General features: G+C 39.6%; 1 long non-coding RNA gene across 2 annotated transcripts; it reads right to left on the reverse strand.

Moving 5' to 3' along the window:
- Positions 1 to 718: 718 nt before the first annotated feature.
- Positions 719 to 5,958, reverse strand: LOC125514812. 2 transcript variants are annotated; one of them, XR_007286630.1, is made up of 6 exons: positions 5,921 to 5,958; positions 5,277 to 5,347; positions 4,916 to 5,067; positions 4,238 to 4,357; positions 2,109 to 2,215; positions 719 to 1,225 (listed from the first exon to the last, which is right to left on the reverse strand). It is a non-coding gene; the product is annotated as an uncharacterized LOC125514812 (long non-coding RNA). The 2 variants fall into 2 exon arrangements; XR_007286629.1 differs by lacking the exon at positions 719 to 1,225 and having other exon boundaries at positions 1,437 to 2,215; positions 5,921 to 5,957.
- Positions 5,959 to 6,984: the final 1,026 nt, after the last annotated feature.

Genomic DNA, 6,984 nt, shown 5'->3' on the forward strand with positions numbered 1-6,984 from the left:
CTAACCAAAGAGGTGTTTGGATGGCAGGGTTAGATTGACAATAAATGCTTTTTCTCAATTATTTAGCTACTTCAGACCCTATTTTCTGTCGGATTTGGCAGAGCGAGCCATGGCTGAGGCAGACGGAGACGCGCTCGGCAAGAGGCCCCGCTGGCCTCTCGCGCAGCCCGCCGACCGAATCCGTCCTCCCTGTGCAAGGAGTCGCATTGGCCGAGGCTGACGGGGACGGGCTGCACAAGGAGGCGCGACTGTTTACCGGCGGACGGGCGTGACGCGGGGAGACGAGGGGGTATGCTGCGGGGAGAGTGTGAGAAAAAAGGTATTTTTTTAGTGATCCCAAGAAAAACTAATCCAAATAAGCACTTCTTGGGTGAGTTAGATTTTTTAGATGAGTTAGATGCATGCAACCCAAACTAACCCTTCCATTTAGATATTTTTGGGTTAGTTGAGTCCAAACTAACCAAAACTAACTATAACTCGTGAAGCCAAACATGGCCATTGCCCCGCTAGCTACTCACGAAGAGCCGACGTAATATCAACTAGATAGGAAGTGCGGCTTGCCGCACCCGGCAGCACCGCTGCCGGGTAAAAGTCATATCCAATCCAGTAACGATAATACAGTGACCAAAGCATTGCAAATATACACAATAGCATGATATTGGACCGCCACAAGTTCAATCCCTAACTTAATACTGTGAGTAACCCTATTAGGACCTACTTGATAACCCTATGAATAACATGCCAAAGAACCTAAGTAAGCGTGCTATAACTTAATACTCCTTAACATGATGTATGAACCTGTCAGAATTATACAATTTAGCCAAAGGAATTATACAACATGAGTATGACCGTGTAAATACTCACTGGGGCAAGTAGAAATCAGAGTAATCACCGAAAATCACCAGTGTAATATAGCAAGATTATAACAGAAGCACAACATTGATATAAATATGTTCATTACATAGAAACTGGTCCAAGCAACAACAAAAGGTAGTGGAATCAGGTGTGCCAAAAGCAAGGCAACAACTTCAGGCCAAAAGCAAGCCAAGACGATCCATCGAAACAAAACAAAAATAATAACTGGGCCACAACATGAATCGAGCCACGTTCACAACGAGCGGAATCACAAGTAAAAATAAACGGCAAAAGTACGTGCCCGCGGGTAACTACCCTGAAGGGAGTCTGGTGGTGCGAGAGCGGCCTGTCCGTCATCGCGGCTGCTTGCCTGGTTTGGAGCAGAAGGAAATGAAAAACATTAGGTCAGATGGTACCAAAATGAATTATATAATGGTAAAGTGAGATGCGGGCTTTCTACTGTGCTTAGTTGGGCCTCTGGTATTTTTCCAGAACTACTCATTATTTTACAATTCTTTTGCAGGTTCAAAGGAAAACACACATATGGACCGTCAAATATATTTGTAAAATGCTTTGTAGACCAAACTGCTCTGTATTTTGTAGGCATACCTTCCATGGTCATATAGCATAATGTATACACAGGATAATTGATACAAATGTCAATTGCCTGTGAAACTGGACCATCAAATCTACAGTCGGTTGACATTGTGACATATTTTGTATGCTACCATATTGACCAATCACGATCGTCTCTCTAGCCCAATTGACGAAGAAGAACCTATTCTGGCTAGCCATGGTTGGATCTGCTGCTATTCTATCAAAGCCAACTGGAAGTTGTGTTTTTCAGTTTTCCTTCCAAATGGAGCTATCTGATTTCCTCTAAGAATTTGTAGCTCAATTCCTATTTACTTTTTAACATTTGGCATGGGCTTACTCACATGACATAAGCAGCCATGAAAGCTCTCGTCAGCCAAAAAAATAGAAGCATAAAAATCAAACATGAGAAGACTGAACGCGGGTAAAGTGCAAGAGGCCAAGATACAACTACTTTAATAGTTGTTGTAACCTAAGACAAGATTTCTAAATGTATAAACAAAAAGATAGAGAGTTGCGACAGAAGAACTGGCAGGTAAGTAATTTGATGATGCCAAAATAACATTGATAAACATGTGACCCGCTATCAATCTCACATCGCTCATTAAAAATCAAGCAAACCAAGGACCGACATGCGGGGTAAAGACGTAAAGTCATACATGTCGTCCACCCTAACAGGAGAAATTGGCTCGTGTGTACCAGACAAACACGCCTCAGCTGCCGGCACCTGCTCCTCATTGTTATTGATCTTCACAAAGTGAATAATCTGTGCATAGAAAGGTAAGCAGGGGTACATCGGTCAGGATTCACTTTCAGGACTTACAAATTTTTCGATCGCACAGAGACACTAATTAATCAAGCTAGTATTCCTAAAGCAGAAAGATAATTATTCATCCATTGAACAGTTAATGGAGAAAAGGGAGTAAAAATGTTCTGCACACTTCTACCACTTAAAAAGCACTTCTATGAAGAGCGAGTAAACTGGATTCTATATAAGGTATCATCATATCATCCTAGAAAATTAGCTTTGATGTCTTTTGATAAAGTAGATGTTTCCTCTAGAGAACCAGTAAGTTTTATGAATAACTCATCTACATGGCATACATGCTACTACTGAAAAATAAAAAAAGCTAATAGATCAAGTGTGAGGTGAACTGGTAGCTTTCTATGAGTCTATTCATTTGTTGAGTTCCTCTGCTGGATTGCATTCCATGTACCTACATTCTAATCCCCATATATTATTTAGTGTTCTTTGTAGCTGATCAACACTAATAGTGTATCTGGGACGAAATAAAGGTTGATGTAACATTAGGCACTCTCCAGATTCTCATTAACTATTCCACACCAAATTCGACATCCATCGCGGACAATATATATATTTTCAGTGAGGACCAACTAAATAGATAAACAAATAGTGTGCAAGTATTAGGTGCGCGACAACAGAACTAAATATTTCAGCCAGTGTCGGTGACGGCCAATTGAAAAGGAATTGTAAATATCAGGAAAGAGAAAGGGACTCATAGTTGTATATAATTTTCACAAGCAACATCCCCTATGCGGAACTTACCTAGGGACTCGTAGTTGTATATAATTTTCACAAGCAGCATCCCCTATCCGAAACTTACCTTCGGTGACAAAGCTATATAAACTATCTGATGGACAAAAAAGAAGCTCTTGACAACCTGCATATCAACTTTTCCTACTAAAATGTGACAAAGCTCAAGAGTTCCATTTTTTCAGTTTTATCCCGACTCTCCGATGATTATGTACACCAGCTCTTTCACCCGTTGTTATGTAATACATTTTAAGTTCAAAAGACACCAAGTATAAGGTTGTACACTAAGGAAACAAAGGTAAGAACATGCATAAGATATATCTAACCAGGCTAGAGTACATACTCAAATAGATCCTATTAGTAAGCAGAGGTGTATACTTCCATGTATCAGGCGGTTTTAGCATCAAGAAATCCGTGAAGAACAATGAATGTATATGTGCTGATAATTAACTTGTAAAATCATGTGCTACATCGCTATATGTTTTGACTTTTTTTGTGAACTCCAGTTTAAAATGGTATTTGATAATCCAACATTAGTAACAACTTGCTCCTAAAACATAACAGTGGCATGATCTTTAATATCACAGTCCAGTTCCACTGAAATACAAAAAAGACCACCATATGACACAAGAAAGAATATGTCATTGTTTTGCATAAGTGAAACTCAGAAAGATGTTCAACAAAGCAATGTCCAATGTTATTACAACCAATGTACTCATATATTGGTTGGTATAACATCTTATATTATGGGACAGAGGGAGTAGATTTCATAGGTTGACAGCATGTTTACATAAGATGACAGTTGGTACGACAGAATATGTTAGTGAGAATAGCCCTTGCCAAAATATGACATGAGTATGGAAGCGCGGTGCACAAAATGTATGTGACCCAGTCCAACAACAGATTGGCTTTAGTAGTTCATATGGTTACAGGAAAGAGGACTATGCGCACTTGGAGAGAACTGGTCTTCTCCATTGATTTAAAAAATGCAAGGTTGGACAAAACAGTAGAATTAAGACGTAACTTGCCTGCCCACAAAAAAGATGTAACTTGCCAATATAGTCAATTATGTACCTCGGAACGTGGATCTTCAAAGTTCAATAAGGCAATAGGTTTCTCATATTTGTGATTACATAGGCAGGTAAAAGGAAGTGAAGGTGCATTATCAGTGAGAGTGAAGGACCGTGTATATGTGAAGCTATTAACTTTATCGGCATGAAGTTTAGGTCTCACCTCTGTTTTAATTTCTTCTTGGGGGTGGGCTGTCCTAATGTGAATTGAGCACCTTCCAGCAATATGTAGCCTCTAGCACTTGCACACCACAACTCCTGCCCAATATGTGGCCTCTAGCACCTGCCAGCAACATTGCATTAACTCGTTTAGATCAGAGAATCTATTATAACTCTTAATATTTTGTAGGTAAATCGATGAACAAAAACTTGGCTTTAAGGCTTGGCAAGTCGGAATATGTAGCCTCTAGTATGTATCCTCTAGTATTGCCCAATATGTAGCCTCTAGTATGTATCCGGAAATATATATTATCATGACAGAAAGCTTTCTGTTATGATTTAGGACTAATTCAAAAGAGCTGCAAGATTGTCAATGCTAGCATACCTAGATTTTCAGACCTTTTAACCTGTAACAAAATATAGATGTGAAGAGAAGGAAACTTCCAATCATCTCAATACTGCTCTTGTGGTGCTGAAACTAAGAGGGACATAGGGCAGCATACTAAGTTGCATCTAGTATGTTGTGACAGTAGCAACTGTTTTAACTTCTAGCAAAATCCGCAAAAGTGGGGCTCCAATATGTTGAGACAGGAATGTTCTTGCTGGGGTTGTGCTTCCTCTACTCTAGGCTCATGTTTGTATCAGGACAGAATGGCAACTAATAACACCGCTGAAGTGATACCTTGGCATATAGCAGCGTGGGCATGTGTAGTATTCCCTTCTGCTTGACTTTCTTCGAACTCTTGAACCATCAGCCAGTCGTAGACACTACATTGGTAACTCAAATCCTGAATTTGAGTCGCTCATTTGGATCTTCAATTTTTGTCCCTCTACCTTCAGCAGTACGTCAAAATTATAAATTTGTGAATTTGTCGCATATGCGCTGCAGAAAAGTATCTAATGAAAAATGGACATACCCAGAAAGGTAAAATGGAGGAAGAAACAATAGTCAAGAGAAGTACAATATGTGCATTTTCTGCTTGAAATTTCTCAGTCAGCAAACCAAAACTCGTGGAAGAAATCGAAATAGAGGATGTACCCACCTTGCGAGAGGAAGAATCAATCACACCAGATCCAGTCCCTTGCAAGCCGAAGACGAGGACGACGCGGCAACCTGAGACCAAAGGCCAACCTTAACCCTAATCAAAATGTATTTCACAAAACCAAGCAGAAAATCAAGAAACCAACCGATGGACAACCATTTCTCATTTTTGAGACTTCACAACAGTTGGCCACATCGTTAATTCATAAAACGGAAGAAATCTCCTTAACATTTTAGTTCATGACATAATAGAACTACCAGCAAGTTACTGACACTTGACTAATGACTGCACCTTAGAGATATATGATTCCACCATTATATTAACAAATAAAATTGAACTCCCTACATGTTATCTGGTTGAGCTAAGCCTAGAACATGGAATTGCAACTTTTGCGCACACAAATTGAGAAGAACATAAGATGATGTCTGGGTGATGGACATAAAACAAGTTTAAAAGCTAACAATGCTAAGGTACCAGATACATGAACTATGCTCTAACAAACGTTCTGAAAAACACCTAGTAAGTGTGAACGGTAAGCAAAGAACACTCCTATCAAAATAGTGTACCAAAATTTGCAATAAATCAAATGTGTTCAAGCAACCAGAGGACGGTCTTAATTGTATAAACATGGTGTCAAGACTCACCAGGGGGAACATGTGGCGTCAAACGAGGTGAAGAAATAAACATCACCAGTTCAGCATGAGCCGTAAGAGTAGAGCACTCATCTTGGCTGTTAGAGACGACAAAATAGAGAGGTTAACTATAAGTAGAGGAAACAATTATGTAGCATAAGAACCTGCTTTCTTTGATATTCCAAATCTGTTTTTTGTGGCAATACAATTATAAGGACGTAAATAAAAAATATTATACTATTGTCTGGTCAGTTTAAGATCTATGTTGAATAGGTTGAAGTTCTGTCCGTTCTACAAATCTCCACTTTTTGGGAAGCAGCAAACTTGGAATCAACAATGAAGATTCAAACAGGAAGACAACTGCATATTTGACTTTCATAAAAGCACTTTCGTATTTTGACCATTTATATATATCAAGTATATACACCATCGACTCAATTTCAGTCTTCTTTAATATCTAACTGAAGCAAATAACAGAAGCTTAAGCATCTACACACAAAAAATGTATAAAAGTTTTGTTCCTGTCATTTATAGTTGAAATAGATTTCTGCTCTAGAGAGTTTTGTATGGTGGCTCGGTAATAAAAGAATATGAAGAAGACAACAATATATTCTCTAAAGTTCTATAAATACAATTCTGCTCCATTTATAAATACATAGGGTTAGGTTTTATCTACTGGAAACACCAATAAACCTCACAAATAGTTAGACAAGATTAAACGTTCAAAAATTCAGTTAACTGGAGATTCCAGTTTTCAGATTTCAGCATTTCTAGTTCTCAGATATCAAATAGTGTTAATGAACGACCTGCAATTCCACGATGATGGGTGGAGCAGAGAGAGAGAGAGAGAGAGAGAGAGAGAGAGAGAGAGAGAGAGAGAGAGGAGATTGACGGTATCAGAACTGCAGCCGAGCCCCTCCTGCCAATGGAGGACGAAGAACGACCGGGGAACACCTACAGCGGTCGTAGAAGGAGTGACAGGGGAGCGCCGCATCGAGCACCTGCGGCTGGCGCCCCTCGGCCGCGCAAGGCGCAACTGGTGGCAACGGCGTGCACTGCCCAGTAATACAATATTG

The sequence above is a fragment of the Triticum urartu genome, chromosome 6 (genome assembly GCF_003073215.2).
Source record: "Triticum urartu cultivar G1812 chromosome 6, Tu2.1, whole genome shotgun sequence".
Lineage (NCBI taxonomy): Eukaryota > Viridiplantae > Streptophyta > Magnoliopsida > Poales > Poaceae > Triticum > Triticum urartu.